Raw genomic sequence first — 20,264 nt, 5'->3', positions numbered from 1 at the left:
CTAAAGCTCATCCAGCTCCAACCCCTGCCACAGGCAGGGTCCCCTTCCACTGGAGCAGCTTGCTGCAAGCCCCTGTGTCCAACCTGGCCTTGAGCACTGCCAGGGATGGGGCAGCCACAGCTTCTCTGGGCACCCTGTGCCAGCGCCTCAGCACCCTCACAGGGAAGAGCTTCTGCCTAAGAGCTCAGCTCAGTCTCCCCTCGGGCAGGTTCAAGCCATTCCCCTTGGCCTGTCCCTGCAGGCCCTTGTCCCAAGCCCCTCTCCAGGTTCCCTGCAGCCCCTTCAGGCACTGGAGCTGCTCTCAGGTCTCCCCTTCAGGAGCCTTCTCTTCTCCAGGCTGCCCCAGCCCAGCTCTCTCAGCCTGGCTCCAGAGCAGAGCTGCTCCAGCCCTCGCAGCATCTCCATGGCCTCCTCTGGACTCAGTCCAACAATATATGCATAGGGATCTTCTTTCCAACATAACACTGAAAGCAAGCCCAGCTCACAGCATCAGAAAGCAAGAGTGTAGCTCTTGCATAAATAGAAACAGCAAGAAAAACAACATCCAAGATTAGAGGCTCCTTTCTATTTTCCCTTTCTTCTGTACTCCTCACCCTCCACAGCTGAGGACCACCTCAACCGCTTTGCACCATGCCACCACTGATGATGGGTTAACTGCTTGCTGTAAGCCATCCCAAGGTGATATTTGGGTTAAAATGTATAAATAAATTAAAAAATACAAAAGAATGAGCCCTGCAGAAGGAAGCATCTCCCTTATCTGATTTACAGCCTGCAAATAACATTATACATCCTCATTGCGTGGCAGCTCAGGGGCCTGAATTAGTTAACTGAGGACAGGCAGAAAACTATTAACGGATTCCTTGTTGGAAGAAGCCATTCACATAACCACATCAGCCTTCATTCAAGTCAGCTAAACAAGAACACTGCTAGTTCTTAGTTCAGGCTTCCTCCTCTGTTTAGTTTGTAACTTCTCCTGTCTAAAAATCCCCTTCACATAACAGCTCCCCGTGGGCAAAGAGAACATAAACAGGCCTGAAAGACCAACAGCATCCTCCAGAGACTCACAGCGATGCTTTAAAGAGCAGAGACTGGTTCCAAGCCTGTTTTCTGTAACACTGAGGGGATAAATAAAAGCTTTTGCCCTCAGGGAGGATTTCATGTTTGCATTTATACAAAGTTTCCTTCATTTGAATATACTGGATTTGTCCTACAGACACTTGACCTTTTTGCACGCATGCTGCTATCCAAAGACCTTCCGGTATCTCCCACTATCTGCTAATGTAGGAGATGAAAACTCAACCTCGTGCGAGTTTTTGCTTATTTCAGCTATTATTCTATGCAATTATCTGAAAAGAAAAGGTGAACTTCATTCTTCCTCTAGTCACCATTACCACCGGCTCCAGGAGCATGTCAGACGTTCATGCGCGGGGACCGAGTAAACAACTTAAATCCAGATGCAAAACAAAAACCACCGGTGGGAAATGAAAACAGACAAATCTCCTTTCAGAAACATGAGATTTCACAAGGCACCTTTTGCAAGAATAAAATGAGGAAGGAGCTCTGCAACTCTACACTGAAACACATTATGAACACCAATATATTTTCGGAGACGTCCAAGAGCTGCTCTAGGATGAGGATGACAACCGCTGGCACAGTGACTCCTGCCACCTCCAGAGGCCCATAGTTTTCAATGCATATATTATGCATGGGTTTCTTTCTGGAGTGAAGTCCACATATGATAGGGTTTTAAAGTCAGGACATACACTTGACTCTCCATAGGTTCTTCTGCTGCCTCAGTCTCTTACACTTCTTATACAGATGAAAGTTATGCCCGGTTTTACATCTCGCTGTGGAGGTTAAAGTGCCCCTACGACAACCACAGTTCCCACAGAGATGTGTTTCAGAGGGACACAACACCTCTGTTCTCATCCTTCAATCTAAATGTGAGGGCCCTCAGGAGCTATGACCAGTTTAGCAGCTTCTCACTAGCTAAATCACAGCATGGGGGGGGGGAACCAAAGAGAACATCACCACCTCAGCCCAGGGTCTTCAGGAGCTAAATGATGGCAAGAATGGTGGAAGATGAGGGCTACCACCAAGCTGTCATAAACTCCTCTAATTATTACATAGAATCATAGAACCATAGATTAGTTAGGGTTGGAAAGGACCTCAAGATCATCCAGTTCCAACCCCCCTGCCATGGGCAGGGACACCTCACACTAAACCATCCCACACAAGGCTCTGTCCAACCTGGCCTTGAACACCGCCAGGGATGGAGCACTCACAGCCTCCCTGGGCAACCCATTCCAGTGCCTCACCACCCTAACAGGAAAGAATGTTGTTGTCAGATGGGAAATGGCCATTAAAAGAGGAGGTAAGAGTTGCTGCAAAATGATTTTATGCTATGATGTACAGAACCTGCCATAAGTTTGAGCCTAAGGCTCAAAAGGAACAGCACAGAAGGCCACAACATTAGCCCAGGTATCTATCCCTGTTCGTCTCTCAATACCACGCAATGATAAGCTCAGTTTGTTCACAAACCATGTATTATCTCACAATATCAGTAAACTTCTTATTTCAAGGGTACTGAAGCAGAAGTGTTGCTGAAATAGAGTATGCACAGACCAAGTTGGTTCCTGGCTGGTCCTTGTGGGTTACAGCAACTGCGGTTAACTCCGCCAGAACACGCAAGGAATTTGTTCCATTTGTTAGGCAGAAACATTGCAAAAGGAAAATGGAAAGCAGCAGATTTTCTAAGTGCTAACAGTAAACACGTTATTGAAGACATCAATGGAGAGAAGGTGTCCCCAAAGACAAGAGCTGAAATGAAGTGTAACATTGCCCAGACACAGCCCACCCACATGCAACAACAACAGCTCAGCACTCCCAGCAAGGAAGTTGTTCCTTCTCTTGTAAAAATAACCCCAGAAAACGCCCCAGATCTGCTAAATTAAACCCAGACAGCATCAAAGCGGACTCCTGGGTTGAAGTGCTGTCAAAGAGCTTCCCTTCAGGCTGGTCGGAGGGATCATTGCCTGCCCCGGAGCATTCAGGTAACAGGAAAGAGCATTTAAAATGAAGTTGTAACAGACATCTATGGAATAATGCCTGCTAATGTTATTCAGGGGTGGAGGGAGAACCAGTTTGGATTCGGATCTTCAGACTACAAGGCCATAATTTTAGTCTGCTCTAGGATTCAACACTATAAAAGTTCCTTGTTCATTCAGATGTGAAAGATCCAAAACTGTTCATTAAAGATGTAGGATCCTGGAACAGTTTGGGCTGCAAAGGAACCTTAAGGCTCATCCAGCTCCAACCCCTTCCACGGGCAGGGACCCCTTCCACTGGAGCAGCTTGCTCCAAGCCCCTGTGTCCAACCTGGCCTTGAGCACTGCCAGGGATGGGGCAGCCACAGCTTCTCTGGGCACCCTGTGCCAGCGCCTCAGCACCCTCACAGATTAGACATTACAAAGAAATTCTTTCTAATGTCTAATCTAAACCTCCCCTGTTTCAGTCTGAACCCATCACCCCTTGTCCTATCGCTACGGTTCCTGATGAAGAGCCCCTCTCCAGCTTCCCTGCAGGCCCCCTTCAGATACTGGAAGCTGCTCTGAGGTCTCCCTCTTGCTGTGCTGTTTATTTGCATAGTTTATTTCCCTTTTCTACTTTCTGCTTTGCCTTCTGGCAGTCACTGACACTGAATTTGCTGGTTTGATTTGTGTTGAGAAACAGTTTTTGGTGCACAGCTACACTGTTCTGCCGCTAAGAAAATAACCTGCATCTAAAGAAAAACCAAAACGAGGGGAAGCAGAGACATTCCCACAATAAGGAAGGCTTGCTGCCCACTTGGAATTTTCTTCTATTGCTCAGGATATCAGGTCAGAAATATTAAAGGCTATTTCAAAATCAAATGCAGTAGCTGAGTCCCAGAGGCCCAATCACAATATCCTTTCCCCATTGTCCTGACTTTGTTTGCTTGGAAACAAAGCACACAAATGATTCCAGCATTCCAGAAACTTTATAAACAGGCAATGCCTTGTTTGCCCATTCTTCCTACAGAAAGACACGACAGTGTGAATGTATTCAATCCTGCTTGCATGCCTTGGGGAAAAACAGAAGAAAATGAACTGCTGACAAGCAGTCCAGAAGCAACAGGGGCTATAGGGATTTGATATGGAGAAATCTCCCATTTTGAGGCCCAACAACACTAGGGAATTGTTGCCATAAACATCATCCTTGCTTAATGACTTAACATTGGTCATAATTTAATTAAACTGGAAAAGAAAAACCAACCAAACCAAAGAAACACACCGATATCACTGCTCTAACAATCCTAGTATCCATATTACTACAGCAACTACCAATTGCCACTACTTACTGTCCTGGTACAGCTGGAATATGATCATCTATTCACCATGACCTTGGTGTGAAGCTATTATAAGGCCACTCTATTGCACAAATACCTTACCAAACAGCCTGTGTTGCAATTAAACAAGAGTTTCAGTCCTTAAAGACTCAGATCAAAGAGCACTGATGTGATGCAATTGTTTAAATGTTTCCAGGGAGACCTAAAAAGCCAGAAAACAATAAAGATCTAAAAACTTGGAACACACCTGTTGGTTTAAGAGGTTCCCATGGGAGTTCTTCAACACAGAGCTAGGAATTACACAAATGCCTCTGCGGTTTCTGAGCTTTGATTCTGGTTTTGGCCCTGAAAACTAACAGAGTCTCTTTAATTCCTTTAAAAACTCATTAGCTACTGCTCAAGTGCTGCAAATCCCTAAGCAGCATATGGTGACATGGCACTAATTCTCAGCAAATGAAGTACTTTTTCTGATATATGCATGATGTATCAATCTAAGCATTGATTTTAGATGTTGAAACTCGTCAAAGAAGTCCTCTTTCCCTGAACCTGAAATCACAACATTTTGAAAAGCATTTACATTCCAGACACAATTCATCAATACAGATATCATAGAATCATAGAATAGTTAGGGCTGGAAAGGACCTCAAGATCATCCAGTTCCAACCCCCCTGCCATGGGCAGGGACACCTCACACTAAACCATCCCACACAAGGCTTCATCCAACCTGGCCTTGAAACTGCCAGGGATGGAGCACTCACAACCTCCCTGGGCAACCCATTCCAGTGCCTCACCACCCTAACAGGAAAGAATTTCCTCCTTAGATCCAATCTAAACTTCCCCTGTTTAAGTTTTAACCCATTACCCCTTGTCCTACCACTACAGTCCCTAATGAACTGTATATCATATGATCAATACAGTATTGTTTTTAGTAAATAAAGACCAATACTACAAGAAATCCTTAAGAAAAGCATTACACCCTTCTAATCGAATAAGATTAGGAATAAGAAATAAAAAGCCTTACTTCTGTCAAAGATGAACATATATAATACACAACCATAAGCTCCAGACACTAAAAAGTTGGTATCACCTGCCTTTGGCTCAAGGAAGAGGGGACTTCCCTATGCTTCAGCCTTGCCGTTGACAGGATGAAACAAACCGGTGCTGAACACAGTCATTTTTCCCCTCTGGCTTTGTTGCTTCTGTTGCTTTCCTGAGGACAATCTAGTTTCTATGCAGAGATAAAGACTGCTGTCAGCCCCTTGAATCAGGCACCATGAATAGCTGCAGTGTTCGGCGCTGCGTGACGAGCGAGCTCCAGAGCTGGTCCTGGTGCCCAACACAATGGGTATTTGTGGTTCCTGAAGTCAGGGTTGAGCAGCAGCCTACCAGACATCAACAGATGTGCTGCATCACCTCCGGTGAAAAATGCTCAAAAGAAAGACAAGATTTCTTTAAAATTCCAGCTTTTTCCTTTCATTCTTGTGTTTTGAAGCACATTCCAAGAACTACCATCAAAGCTGTAGAATGCCTTGACATGAAAGGCAATCAGGAAATGTGCCTACCAAGCAGAAGATACAGCACAACCAGATTCAAGTCATTAAAAAAATGAGGGCAGATCTTCCCGTTACAACACTTTTTATGACAAAGGCTTTAATGCACATAAGGATAAGGGAGAAACTCTTTACTATGAAGGTGGCGGGACATTGGAACAGGCTGCCCAAAGAAGTTATAGCCGTCTCATCCCTGGCAGTGTTCAAGACCAGGCTGGATGGTGCTTAGAGCAAGCTGCTCCAGTGGAAGGCATCCCTGCCCATGGCAGGGGTTGGAACTGGATGAGCTTTAAGGTCCCTTCCAACCCAAACCAGTCTGGGATTCTGTGAATTGGATTTAGATTCTTCTTACTCAAGCCCATCACCCTCGCCAGCTGCAACTTCTGTCCTCCGCACGGTTATACCAAGAAGGTGATAACCAGAGTCACGAACCTGAAAGCCCACTTCCACCTTTGCAACCCTGCCCCTTACATGGGTTTTTCATAAGCTGACCCATTCGCCACTCAACCCGGGCACCACCACAGCTCTCACTTGAATTCACATTTATCTGCTCTCTTCATCTTGCCTTTCCCCGCACTGCCACCTCCACCCCTGGGAGCTAAACATCACCAGGCTGAAGTTTCACTTCAAATCAAACCTTAAAAATCACATCTTGCCTTATTCCCATTCAAACTGCCCATGTACTCTGCCCACCAAAATTTCGTCAGGTGGTCACAGTCATCCATATGGTAGAAATAACACATTCAAAATATTTCAGTCAATTTTCTCTTGTTCTGTTTCTTTTCCTGATAAGAATCATTCTCTACACACGTATAGACCCAGATATACGAAATAAACATTACGCAACGCTGGAAATCAACCATTTAATCTCCCCACGCTCCCTTCCTTCATCAGAGAGGAAGGAAAAGTGTCTTGAGACAAGAAGTGACCTCAGTGCTGGGAAGAAGCCCACAGGTTGTCCGCATTATCCCCACAGACAATTGTCTCTAACTAGTTGATCTTTAAGGTCCTTTCTAATCCAAACCATTCCATGATTCTATAACTAAAAACAGAGTTTAAGTAATCCAGCCTGCTAGGTTAGGGGTACAGTGCTGGGGAGTGCACATACCCAAGTTTATAAACCGACAAATACCATATTTCCAGTAATACTAAAATAGCAATGTATCTAGGTTACTAGAAACTTTAATTATGTGACATTCACAAGTAATTTCCCTTGGAAAACAGATGAATACATTAAATTAGTCTTGGGGGGGGGGGGGGGGAACCACAGAATTAAATGGGATATTTGAGGTTGGGAAGTATATTACCAGTAGCACACCTCATACACAGATAGAAACTCCACCGCCACAAATAGCTGGACAAGGTCCCAAACACAGCAAAATAACACAAGTTCACATCCACACGCTATGTATAAAGACTGTTTCTTTGAGGGGCTGCAGAGCATCTTTCATTCTCCTTGTCATAAGAATACAAAAACTACTGGGAGGAACACAGAAAATCCCAGCTCTGATTTTAAGTCTGATGCGCTGTGTGCGAGGAACTGCGATGACGCACATATTCTCCACTGAACTTCAATTTGTCCATATACTTCATCATAGAATCCCAGACTCGTTTGGGTTGGAAGGGACCTTAAAGCTCACCCAGTTCCAACCCCTGCCATGGGCAGGGACCCCTTCCACTGGAGCAGCTTGCTCCAAGCCCCTGTGTCCAACCCGGCCTTGAACACTGCCAAGGATGGGGCAGCCACAGCTTCATAAGGGAGCATATGAACCTAAGCATTAAAGTACAATTAGAAGGGCATTAAATTCTTTGTAGGACAAGTCTTTAAGAGGTTTGCTCCTCTTCTAAGTTTTCAAAAGTAAAATACAAACATTTTCCATAAAGATACTTTACAAAAGGAATGACTTCAGCTTGATGACCCTACCACAAGTTGTATTAACAGGTATCTGTTAAAACATCCTCTGCTCTGCTGTCTTACTGACCCCGAGTCCTCACCCTCTATTCCTTGGCTATAATAAAGCTCACATACAGAAAGCAGTAACTGAGGATATGCTGCTTTCTGTAACACAGCCACTTGAATACACTTGTAAACCACACAAACCACGCTAGGCCCCTACTTCATGGTTGCTACAAAGCGGTGTTTCCGTTATCTGCCATGCAACGGTTATTACTTAGCACTACAGTGAAAATGAGAACACAGCTTCCAGGCTGAAGGTATTTTGGGGAAGTAACTGTCACCCATCGGAGTGACTCACAGCTTCAGCAATGTGCCTGCAAGCAGCTTAATAAAACCCAGACCCAGTGGATTCAATCAGCGATGAGGATATTAATTACTCGGATGCAATAAGGGTTGAGAGCAGCAGGACGGAGCATTGGCAATGCTCCTGCAGGAATGGCCACACACCAACACGATGAAACATTAGAGCACATTGAGCAACGTGTTCAATGGATGAGCAGAAATCCAGCAACTTTTCAACATGCCTTTGCATAACAACATTATCATTTAAGATATGACAAATGGGAATGGCTCTAAACTGAAAGAGAAGAGATTTAGGCTAGATATAAGGGAGAAATTCTTCACTGAAAAGGTGGTGGGACACTGGCACAGGGTGCCCAGAGAAGCTGTGGCTGCCCCATCCCTGGCAGTGCTCAAGGCCAGGTTGGACACAGGGGCTTGGAGCAAGCTGCTCCAGTGGAAGGGGTCCCTGCCCGTGGCAGGGGTTGGAGCTGGATGAGCTTTGAGGTCCCTTCCAAACAAAACCATTCCAGGATTCTATGATACAATGGTAAAATCTGCCCGAAGCGGTGTTGTATAAATATGGGGCTGTGTAGCAGCACAGGAGAAGAGCACACTTCATGCTCGGCTATAAGAGAACAGGAGAGCCTGGATGTTTTGAAGGAGACTATATTCAGAAGAAGCCATTACAGTGAATATCTATTTGAAATAGATGTAAGTTCATGTACGAAGGCAAAACATCCTCAAACATAAAAGACACCCCTGAATACCGATACACAGCTGTGAATGGATTTCTAGCCAAAAACCTGCTAAAACCGCGCTTCGCCCCTCTCCCCGGCCCCTCAACAGCTGGCATACTCCTGCAAGCTGCTGTCCAGCAGGATAGCTCCTTCCTTTCCCACGCTCCGGAGCCGGTTCCGATTACAGCTCCCAGCGATGGCAGCATCCCACGGGGCAGGCGGCTGCAGCCCAGCTTTCGGAGCACAGCACCCTGGGGACCACAGCTCGGGGATGCTCCATCCATCTTTTGAGTCCAAGAAAACTGCACAAACTGCCCTTGAAGAACATCTTTGGTGTTAAAGCATCCTGCATAGTGTTAACTACTTAAAACACCAGCACAGTATGGATCACGAGGGCAGGCTACAGATAACCTGCAGTGATTTCCATGCTCCATCCTCTCGTCCATCTGACAGTCCCTGTGTTCCATTTCTCTTTTCTATAACCCCAAAAGGACCAGAAGGTGCCTCCACTTGCCATGGAGGCTGGCAGCTTTGAAATTATCAATTGAAGTCAAATACCAGCTAGAAAGGGGAATGCCCTAAAGAAGCTGGTATATTATATCAGCATAGATAATCTTTAAGGTCCCTTCCAAAGTATTCCATGATTATCAGGGAACAGTTTGGTTCAAGCTGTTTCCAACTCTGCCAACAGAACTTTCACAAGGTTTTCTCTCCTAAGATATAAGAGATGCCACAAAGGCTCAATCACTGTAGGATCTTTTCTTGCCATTTCTTTACAGCAAAACCGCCATCAGGAATATAGACATTACAGCTGCTACAAGTGACGTGAAAGAGCCTTGTAAACAAGAAAGGACTGAGTACCAACACCAGCACAAATATCTAAAAGATACTGTGCATATTTAACCTGCAAAGATTTATTATATATATAATATATTTAAATACAACATCACCAGAGGATAAAGCAGTATGTAGAGCTGCTAGTGGGGTATACTACTACTGAGCCCCAAGATGTTAAATGCACACAGAGCTGCACTAGACAAACCACGTAATCTCCTTCAGAAGGCATTAAGCTTGCATTTTAAAGACTAAACTGCTATAGAAGGGCCTATAGACATGGAAAACACTGTTTACAGAGAAATTTCTGAGGGTTCAGTTATTTTCCAAGGAAATTATTCAAGCTTCTTCCTCTGAAGATGCTGGTAAACAAGGCCATATTTCAAGTTCGATGTAGTACAGCGATTCCAAGCTCCTTCAGTACAAATTACACCTCAATCAAATTACACAGAACTTCTAAATAATGTCTGCAGTTCACTAGCCAAAGTATTAAACCAAGAAACAGTGCAGAATTTGGCTGTCACATGCTCTGTACATCACTGTGTATCCCATGCCCGTGTCATGCTCAAGAGGGATTTACAACGGAATAGGAACAGGTCTCCTGGAAAAATCTCACATTCTGGCAGTCCCAATTATCTCAATATCACATCTTCCTAAATCTGAATCTCATAGCTTAAACAAAGCCATGCAAATAGGCTATCATTTAAATATAGTTCCCTGTGTCCACTTTTCCCTTTCCTCCCCACCTTCCTAGATATACTTAAGTCACTAAAGCCTCCTCTCCCTTTATTCCTGTCCCGAACCAGAGAGGTGCTGAGCTGGGAGGACAGCCTGCGAGAAACAGATCAGCATTAAGTGCTGTATCAGTGGCCTTGAAATGTGCCCTCAGGTGGGTTCTTAATTTGGCTTTTCAGGATTGATCTGCACACGTGTAATTTAAAAGCAATTTGGAGCAGCAGTAGTTTGACTTGGAATTAATGAGCTTTTGGCAACTGCAAACAAGACGATAACGCAAACCCGTTTAAACTCATGCCTATATTAACAGGAAGAGCATCATTTTAACTTGGTTACATACAAAGGGTTTTCTTCTGCAACATACGAAGGGGACTTTTCCACAATCTTGCTCTCAGCAGCAATTTGCTAACTCCACCCAATTGTAACAGATCAGTAGAAACAAAGGCAGCAGCTAAATTAATAGCGTTGAGTAATTAAATGTTTTAAGTGACCTTGTGCAGGATGATTGAATACATTCAGGAAACCCAAACCTAAAGTAAAATAACCTCAGAAAGTACCTGAGAAATCTAAACACACAGAACATGGGATATAAACATTATTCATGGCTTGTTTAAATCAATAGCCCACTACTCATGGTAAATCAGAGCACTGCAGTTCAAGCAATATTCTGGGTATCACGGCAGACACTGAGGCTAGGAATGCAAAGGAAGATAATCAAAGGACAAAAGCAAACACGACAAGATTGAAGGGCTAAAGCCAATTAAAGGGGGATTTACTAAAAGAAATAGCAAGCAAGGTGAAGGAAGGTTAACAGATACATCTGTGTTGGACATGACTGTTTGCTTGTTTACCCTTTAATTCGCACTGTTAGTTTGGAAATCACTTGAGAAACGGCTACAGGTAAAGAAAGCTGCCTGTTTAGCAATAAAATCTGTTAGGAAGAAAAGAGTTTTAAGTATGCATTGAAAGGTTCACACTCTCCTAACCACAATCTTACAGCATCAGATGTCTAAAAACTGCAACCGAAGCTCACCAGTGAGCGCAGACTGAGCACTGCTCAAGCAAGTGACACAAGACAGTATCCAAGTAAGTCCTGGTAAATTCTCTGCAGATTTTGCACACAGATATGCTCACAAATTGCCGTATTATACCAAAAATAAGCTAAAAGACAGAGAGGTTGGTTAAAAAAGTGAATTGCTCCTCTATGAAACAAATTAAAATGCATCCCATGTAATAGTGAAAACTGAACACTGAAGCTGAAGAATTACAGCTCTTGGTGAGGAGATAGTTACAGATCCTTTAAAATACACTGAAAACCAGAGGGTCTGTAGACCCAAATTCTCATCGTTGTTTTCAAGTCATGATGATGCGGGCTTTCTGTCATTCACCAGAGTTAGCTTTTGTTTCTGATTAAAAGTTTCATTAAAAGAACCAAGGTACAAAAAGACGTATTTGTTACAGGTAACAAATATACAGGTAGCAAAACATGGGAGCAAATGCCGAGAGAGAATAAAACAGAATGAGCCTCATTGAGCGTGGTCCCAATTTTGGAACACATAGAAAAGACCCCAGCAGACCAAGGCGACCATCACCTTTAGTTTGCTAGACCAGAGGCAGGAGAGTACTAGCTCTGTACAACCGGCTAAGTTATTCTATCCTTATTACAATCCACATTACACCACATCCCTAGGGAAGAGATGTTTAAAGCACCACGCTCCCACAATTCCTCTCAGTCTGGTTGCGCTGGCCAATAATCAAGATTACTCTGCTAGTCTTCAATCAGTCCCATACAAGGGGCACCATCACCGGTGACAGCAGCGCTGCATTTTCATTAAGCTTTCTCTCAAAGTCATTTCAGATGACAGAGAAATCGATTTTACTGAAGAGGAAGGAAACTCAACACACAGCAGTTAGAGAAACACCCAGCCATTGGGGAACCTGAAACTGACGGGTCTCAAAAGGGCAAGGTCTTGTAATGATGTCTCCATATGAATGCCTCCATAAGAACGTGGAGCGCATAGTTCATTCTGAATTACCCTCTATTGAAGCCAGAGCAACAAAACCTAGGGTAAGGGGAGACCTCTTAGTTCATCAACCCCCCTTGCTCTGGTAGAAAAGTTTATCCTCCAGGTAATTATTTTATATCATTATTCTTAGCTAATTATGTTGACCTGCTTTTCTGAGACACAACTAAAACCCTTTTCACTTGCTTCCTGTGTATATATCCGCTATTTGCCACTTCTTAAGAATTCATAGCACTATTGACCCAATGCCTTTTTGAGACTGAATTCTTCCTGGTGGTTCTGTGCCTGCCCCATCCCTGGCAGTGCTCAAGGCCAGGTTGGACACAGGGGCTTGGAGCAAGCTGCTCCAGTGGAAGGGGTCCCTGCCCGTGGCAGGGGTTGGAGCTGGATGAGCTTTAAGGTCGCTTCAAATCCAAACCATCCTGTGACTCTATTCTATGAAAAAGGGCATTTTTAGGTGATCACTGTTCAACAGAAGGTGTACTCGGGGAGGAGCGGCCTGGGCTGTGCAGAGGCAGCTCCCCCCATGCCCAACATCCATAGGTACCAGGACACGCTTCCCACAAGAGCACTAGTTCCCTCCAGTGAGGAGAGCAAACAGCAACCTCCAATGCTACACTTGTTCAGGGTGCTGCTCCACTGGAGATAATCGTCTGTCTGCCTTACAGAGGAGCAAAAATGAGGGACTGTAGTGACAGGACAAGGGGTAATGGGTTAAAACTGAAACAGGGGAAGTTTAGATTGGATCTAAGGAGGAAATTCTTTCCTGTGAGGGTGGTGAGGCACTGGAATGGGTTGCCCAGGGAGGTTGTGAGTGCTCCATCCCTGGCAGTGTTCAAGGCCAGGTTGGATGAAGCCTTGTGTGGGATGGTTTAGTGTGAGGTGTCCCTGCTCATGGCAGGGGGGTTGGAACTGGATGATCTTGAGGTCCTTTCCAAACCTCACTATTCTGTGATTTTATGATTCTAAAAATCTGAGCACCCCACAGTCAAAACACCATCCAACAGCATCCCCCTCTCCCGTCTATCCTTCCAGTTCTCAGAGGCATCCTCTGCAGGCAGCACAGAGGAACAGGCACATGAAAGGACATCATTGATGGAATTACTGTACCTGCAGTAAGCAGAGTGAATTCAGAGGGACAATGCTGTGCACACACCTTAAAAATACGCTCCATGTTGTTAATACTTCAAAAATAAACCCCGCGCTTCTCCTGTCACTGTATTATCAGCGTCTCATTTCAGCTCTGGCTTATACAAGTTTTCCTGTCTGTTGCAGGTATTTATTTAAAAGGATATCTACATTACAGCCAGAAGTGCGGAGTACAGCCAATATTAAATATGAACCTTCACAGCACTCAGGATGGATGACACAAAACATATTGTTATCAGCCAGGATGAGGACTACACCTGGATGAGACCTTGTGCAGAAGGGCACAGGCGACAACAACAAAAAGATAAGATTACAGTTCAAGAGGATGTGGAAAGCCTGCACAAAGCAGCCTCGTGGATACAGCCTCTTTCCATTCAGCTTGAATTCTGCTGCACCACACTGCAAATCAGTTAAGGCAATACCTGAATCATTCCCTAAGACAGCTCTCAACCATAAAACAAGCATCAGATACAGGGTACCCATAAACGATGCTCCACGAAGAATACATTATTAAAGAGGTCTAAATTATGTATCCGTTCAATTCACAATACTTAGATCATGGGGCACCAAATCGTATTTAAGGTTACAAGGGGATTCTGCTTTCATTAATATTGTATCAGGAAATCAGTAATAAAATGCCTATCAAGAAACAAAGAGCTGCTCACCGTGGGCATTGCAACAGCAGCCCTCGGGTTCAGCTCTTCCACAGCCACTTCCCCCAGGACACAGGGATGCAGGGCTGGAAAGCCACAGCATCCCAGTGTGCACAAGACATGGAGCAAGCAACCAAGTTCAAGTCTGTATATATTGTTTGCTGAGAACACCATATTGAGGACTTCTAACAAGAATATTTAGGGACAGGCCAAGGGGAATGGCTTGAACCTGCCCGAGGGGAGACTGAGATGAGCTCTTAGGCAGAAGCTCTTCCCTGTGAGGGTGCTGAGGCGCTGGCACAGGGTGCCCAGAGAAGCTGTGGCTGCCCCATCCCTGGCAGAGCTCACGGCCAGGTTGGACACAGGGGCTTGGAGCAAGCTGCTCCAGTGGAAGGGGTCCCTGCCCGTGGCAGGGGTTGGGGCTGGAGGAGCTTTAAGGTTCCTTCCAACCCAAACCAGTCCGGGATTCCATGATTCTTACTACACTATTCATGTGGGAGTTGAAAACCCCAAGGTGATTATTTCCAAGCTCAAGCATGACAATTCCAGTCCCAGGCCTTCCATTTTTAAACAACCAGCAATTTCCTTGACAGCTTTTCACCTACTTTGCACCAAGCTTGCTAATCCTGACAAAACCCCTGAGAGTGCTTTACACCTCTCAGTAAACTCAGACACATAACTGCATACTCAGCAATCTCCTCAGCTTGGCCCCTATTGCTATGCTCCACATGAAAATCAAACCACCAGCATCACCCTCCCAAAACAAGAGCTGTGACCATGGGTTTGTTCCGCAGAGTGCAGGTCCCTGCTTCCTTCCCTGTTCTCTAGGCAGGAACTGCTCCAGCAGCATCCCAGCCTGCTCCAGCCTCTGCTCCAGACACAGACCAGCCGCCACCGCTCAGCCAGTCCCTGATACCAAACCCCCAACACCAAAGAGCACCTTCTAGATGTTTTTATCCTTTTTCCTTTCAGCTGCTGTTGCCGAGGAATTGTCAGGGTGCTTCCAGACACAGTCATTCACCTTCGTAGAATCATAGAATAGTTGCGGTTTGAAAGGGCCTCAAGATCATCCAGTTCCAACCCCCCTGCCATGGGCAGGGACACCTCACACTAAACCATCCCACACAAGGCTTCATCCAACCTGGCCTTGAACACCGCCAGGGATGGAGCACTCACAACCTCCCTGGGCAACCCATTCCAGTGCCTCACCACCCTCACAGGAAAGAATTTCCTCCTTAGATCCAATCTAAACTTCCCCTGTTTCAGTTTGAACCCGTTACCCCTTGTCCTGTCACTACAGTCCCTGATGAAGAGTCCCTCCCCAGCATCCCTATAGGCCCCCTTCAGGTACTGGAAGGCTGCTCTGAGGTCTCCACGCAGCCTTCTCTTCTCCAGGCTGAACAGCCCCAACTTCCTCAGCCTGTCTTCATACGGGAGGTGCTCCAGCCCCTGATCATCCTCGTGGCCTCCTCTGCACTTGTTCCAGCAGTTCCATGTCCTTTTTATGTTGAGGGCACCAGAACTGCACACAATGCTCCAGGTGAGGTCTCACAAGAGCAGAGTAGAGGGGCAGGATCACCTCCTTCGCCCTGCTGGTCACGCTCCTTTGGATGCAGCCCAGGATCCGGTTGGTTTCTGGGCTGCGAGCGCACACTGCAGCCGGCTCATGTTCATTTTCTCATCCACCAGCACCCCCAAGTCCTTCTCTGCAGGGCCGCTCTGAATCTCTTCTTTGCCCAGTCTGTAGCTGTGCCTGGGATTGCTCTGACCCAGGTGCAGGACCTTGCACTTGTCATGGTTGAGCTTCATGTTTCTATATAAAGGCAGGTGTTTTCTACTAAAGCATCTTCATTCATTGCTGATGGCCTTTGAGTGCTCTGATACCGCCTACAGACACAGATCTCCACCTGGTGTTAAGCCCTGCATAAATCTGTGCCAAACCCTATACTGGAAATCCAGACAAATACAATATCACATTTACAAATGACAGCACCATCCAGAGCAGGCACAGACACCATCCTCAGTTTCTCTGTATAACCGAACAACTGCTGCAGAGCCTCCCACTCCTCCAGCGAGCAGGGTGGACTGTGCTCACATCGGCACATTCAGTATTCCTTTGTATCTTTGTGGTCTGCATCCCACACAGCATTCAACACATGCCTGGCCTCTTTTCTGTTCTTCAGTAGGACTGCCTAGCTCTGAGATCCTGAACAAATTCACACGACAACATCAAACACCAAGTAATGCGTACACACATGAAAGCTGCAAGGGACTTGTGACAAGGGCCTGTAGGGACAGGCCAAGGGGAATGGCTTGAACCTGCCCGAGGGGAGACTGAGATGAGCTCTTAGGCAGAAGCTCTTCCCTGGGAGGGTGCTGAGGCGCTGGCACAGGGTGCCCAGAGAAGCTGTGGCTGCCCCATCCCTGGCAGTGCCCAAGGCCAGGTTGGACACAGGGGCTTGGAGCAAGCTGCTCCAGTGGAAGGGGTCCCTGACCATGGCAGGGGTTGGGACTGGATGAGTTTTAAGGTCCCTTCGATCCCAAAGCAGTCTGAGAGTCTATAATTAAATGCATTTAAAGAATACAGATTACATTAGCCAAAGCACAGCAAGCCAGGATGGCTGTAACACAGCTCCTATGTAATTCTTTCATTTGTGACCAAAGACAGCACAAACTAAAGGAACCAGACACTACGCCCACACCATTTCTTCCTCACATTTTCTCTTCCCCTTCTTCTCCCACATTTCTAAACCAAATGCTTTTCGCAGTTCAGAAAACAAATGTTTGCAGCTTAACTCGCTTCACACCCTCCCCAGTGCAGAGCCCCAGCACACACCTGCACACACGCCAGCACAGCCCCATGTACCCAGAGACCTCAGCTGCACAATCTCCGCTTCTCCCACCTCCATCCTTACCCCCTTTCTCTCTCAGGGCACAAGTGCGCCCACCCCAAGCACAAAGCAGATGCAGGCTGCCCCACCAGCAGCAATTAGAGATTGTTATCCCCATTAGAGACTCCCCATCCATCTCCAGCGAGAACAACACATGGACCACCTGCATCACCGCACATCAAGACTTGGACGGTTCCACTTGTTACCTATCAGAGCCAGCTGGGAACTTAACACACCTCCTGGATGAGTAGAGCCCATTGCATCCATATAAAAATCTCTTTTAAATGACACCAAGTTTCCAGCTGAATGTCACTGATTTTCATCAAAACTTACGTTATTTTCCCCAGCCCCAAAGCACGACGTGCACAGAAGATCCCCATGCACATCACAAGTATTTTTCAACTCCCAACCTCTTCATGTCCACTTCCCAAGTTCTCTCATAACACTTAGAACATCCTAGCAAAAGAACCCCACTAAGCAACACCATTTCTTTCAGCTCAGTGGTCCGTACCACACAAACCAGACCCAGGCAGTGGTTTAGAGGCTACACAGCTCAACACGCAGCACATCCCCTTGCTCTATGGAAACGAGCCACAGGGAGAGGAGCCTCAGAGGAAAATCAAACACAGGAGATACCCTTTCCCATTCAAAAGCACTGCTCAGTCACACGGCAGGTATCCATTAACCCTTTAGACAACCACAAAGTGCAAGAAAAACAATCCAGTGATGGGAGACAGTTAAAAGTTGTCTTTACATTACTTTTGTGAGGTTTGTCATTATTTTTCTCAGTATTTTAAACAAAACCATAAGCAGGAAGGATTAAAACACAGTACCTTTGTTTCTGGAAGTAATAAATGTGATCTTTCCCATGAAAGCCTCATTTGATGTCTCCCCGTCAGCCTGCATAAAGGAAAACACAAAGTTCCTCACCAGCTGCAAGGTTTACACCCGCCTCCACACAACCAGGGGCTTCCCCCTTGCCAGCAGCATCCCTGATGCCGGTCCCTCCGGTGAACCCCTTCCTCTAGGCACCATCGGATGCCAAATCACAGCCTTTGCCAGGTAGCAGCCGCGATGCCGGTGACGTGAACCAGCCAACCACTATCAAACCAAACTGATTAACAGCAAGCGGAAGCACATGCGTTTCACGCAGCGTTACTCTTGCCCAAGGGAGGGTAAAAGAGTTTGTGCACAGCCACATCACGCCCTCGGTCATTAATCCTGCGTGTCTGAATTCCAAACGCACCCACAGCCCCCTTTGCCTCGGGAAGAGCTGGGTGAACACGGCACGGACACGCTAACGGGGGATAAATGGGTTTTTAAAGCTGAAGTTCCTACACCAGCCCCATCCCAGGAGCCGGGAGGGAGCCTGAGCAGCCCGGACACCGCGCTTCCCACTTGGACGGCGCGCAGGGGAGTACACCGCGATGCCCGAAGTGAGGCAGCAATGCCTGGCCGCTCCCCTGGCCTCGGTGTTACCGGCGGTGGGTCCCGCATCACCCGAACCCCCCCTTCCCACTACCACAGCCCGCAGCGATGAGGCTCCCACCGCCCGCCTCACCCCAACACCGACGTCCCCCCGCCGCCCTCTGCGCTCCCTCCGGGAGCGGCAATTCCCAAAGACGGGCATCCCGCGGAGAAAGCGACACGCGTGGAAGGGCGAGCGCAGCAGCGGGGACCGGCCCCGGGAAGCGCACGAACACCGGCCGCTTCCCGTCGCGTACCGGGTGGAGACCGGGAAGGGAACAAGGAAGGGGAGAGGGAGGGCAGGGAAGAGGAGGACGGGGCTCCCCCCGCACCTGCGCCGCCCGCCGCGGTCCGCCCCGGCAGCACCAACCCCGGCACCGCAGCATCCCCCGCCCGAGCGGCCCCGCAGCCGCTGCCCCGCGGGCCCCGCTCACCTCGGCGGCTCGGCGCCCCTCGGCTCCCCGCGCAGCGGCGGGCGGGCCGCGGGACGCGCAGGCGGTGCGGGGCGGCGGCCAGGCAGGAAATCTCCGTCCTCCTCCTCCTCCTCCTCCTCCTCCTCCGCCCGGTCCCCGGCGGCGGGCGCGGAGCCGCCTGGCGGACACCGGCGGTATCGCAGCGGACGGGCCCCGGCGCTCGGCCCCTGCCCGGGGTGCATCAGGGGAGAGCGCTGCAGTCGCACCTGGGGCTGGCCGGGCACGCTCGGAGCCTGTCGGTTCCTCCGGCGCTGAGGACGTGCGGGAACACGAGGGTCTGAAGCACAGCATCAACCAACCAGGTGGGGAAAGAGCTTTAAGCTCATCAAGGCCAGCCATTGCCCAGCACTGCCCAGACCACCCACGGCACTGAGGCCTCATCTCCACGGTGTGTGAACCCTTCCAGGGACGGTGACTGCAGCCCTGCCCTGGGCACCCTGTTCCAATGCCTGAGCACCCTCTGGGGAAGACAGTTGTGAAGGGAGCTACAAGGATGCTGGAGAGGGGCTCTTTGTCAGGGACTGTAGCGATAGGACAAGGGGTGATGGGTTCAGACTGAAACACGGCAAGTTCAGGTTGGATCTAAGCAGAAGCTCTTCCCTATGAGGGTGCTGAGGTGCTGGCACAGGGTGCCCAGAGAAGCTGTGGCTGCCCCATCCCTGGCAGTGCTCAAGGCCAGGTTGGACACAGGGGCTTGGAGCAAGCTGCTCCAGTGGAAGGGGTCCCTGCCCATGGCAGGGGTTGGAGCTGCATGAGCTTTAAGCTCTCTTCCAACCCAAACCAGTCTGGGATTCCAGATGATGTTTTAGGTGGCTGCATTGTAGAGCTGGGGTGAACAAGAGAAGTCTGAAACCTTTGACATCCACCTTTTCCCTTCAGGAAACCTCTGCAGCATCTCAGGCTGCACGGGGCAATGAACCGGGACGGTGAAACCCAGAATAGAAACGCCAGGCTGAAAAGTAGGGCAAGGAGGAGGGGATTACTGAGGAAAGGCAAGAATCAGGGCGTCTGAATGTTGCTTCCTCTTGTCTCCAGTCCCCTGGATACCTCCTCTTGCAAAACAAGACTTCTGTCTGCAAGAACGTCTCCTCCAGGACAGATGGAATGGTTTAGGTTGGAAGGGCCCTTAAAGCTCCTCCAGCTCCA

The 20,264-nt window shown here is 47.7% G+C and overlaps 1 protein-coding gene across 2 annotated transcripts in view; it reads right to left on the bottom strand.

Annotated features, from left to right (window-relative positions):
• Positions 1 to 19,175, bottom strand: part of PTPRE (protein tyrosine phosphatase receptor type E) — a 100,607-nt gene extending 81,432 nt beyond the window's left edge. For both annotated transcript variants that reach the window (XM_065672479.1, XM_065672480.1), the window contains exons 1-2: positions 19,080 to 19,175; positions 18,012 to 18,078 (exon numbers count right to left, since the gene is read on the bottom strand). The gene's annotated coding sequence lies outside the window, so the exon portion shown is untranslated. The remainder of the gene's footprint in view (positions 1 to 18,011; positions 18,079 to 19,079) is intronic.
• Between the last annotated feature and the right edge of the window lie 1,089 nt (positions 19,176 to 20,264).

This window comes from Lathamus discolor, chromosome 3 (genome assembly GCF_037157495.1).
Source record: "Lathamus discolor isolate bLatDis1 chromosome 3, bLatDis1.hap1, whole genome shotgun sequence".
Lineage (NCBI taxonomy): Eukaryota > Metazoa > Chordata > Aves > Psittaciformes > Psittacidae > Lathamus > Lathamus discolor.
This window is presented reverse-complemented; position numbering and strand designations above follow the sequence as displayed.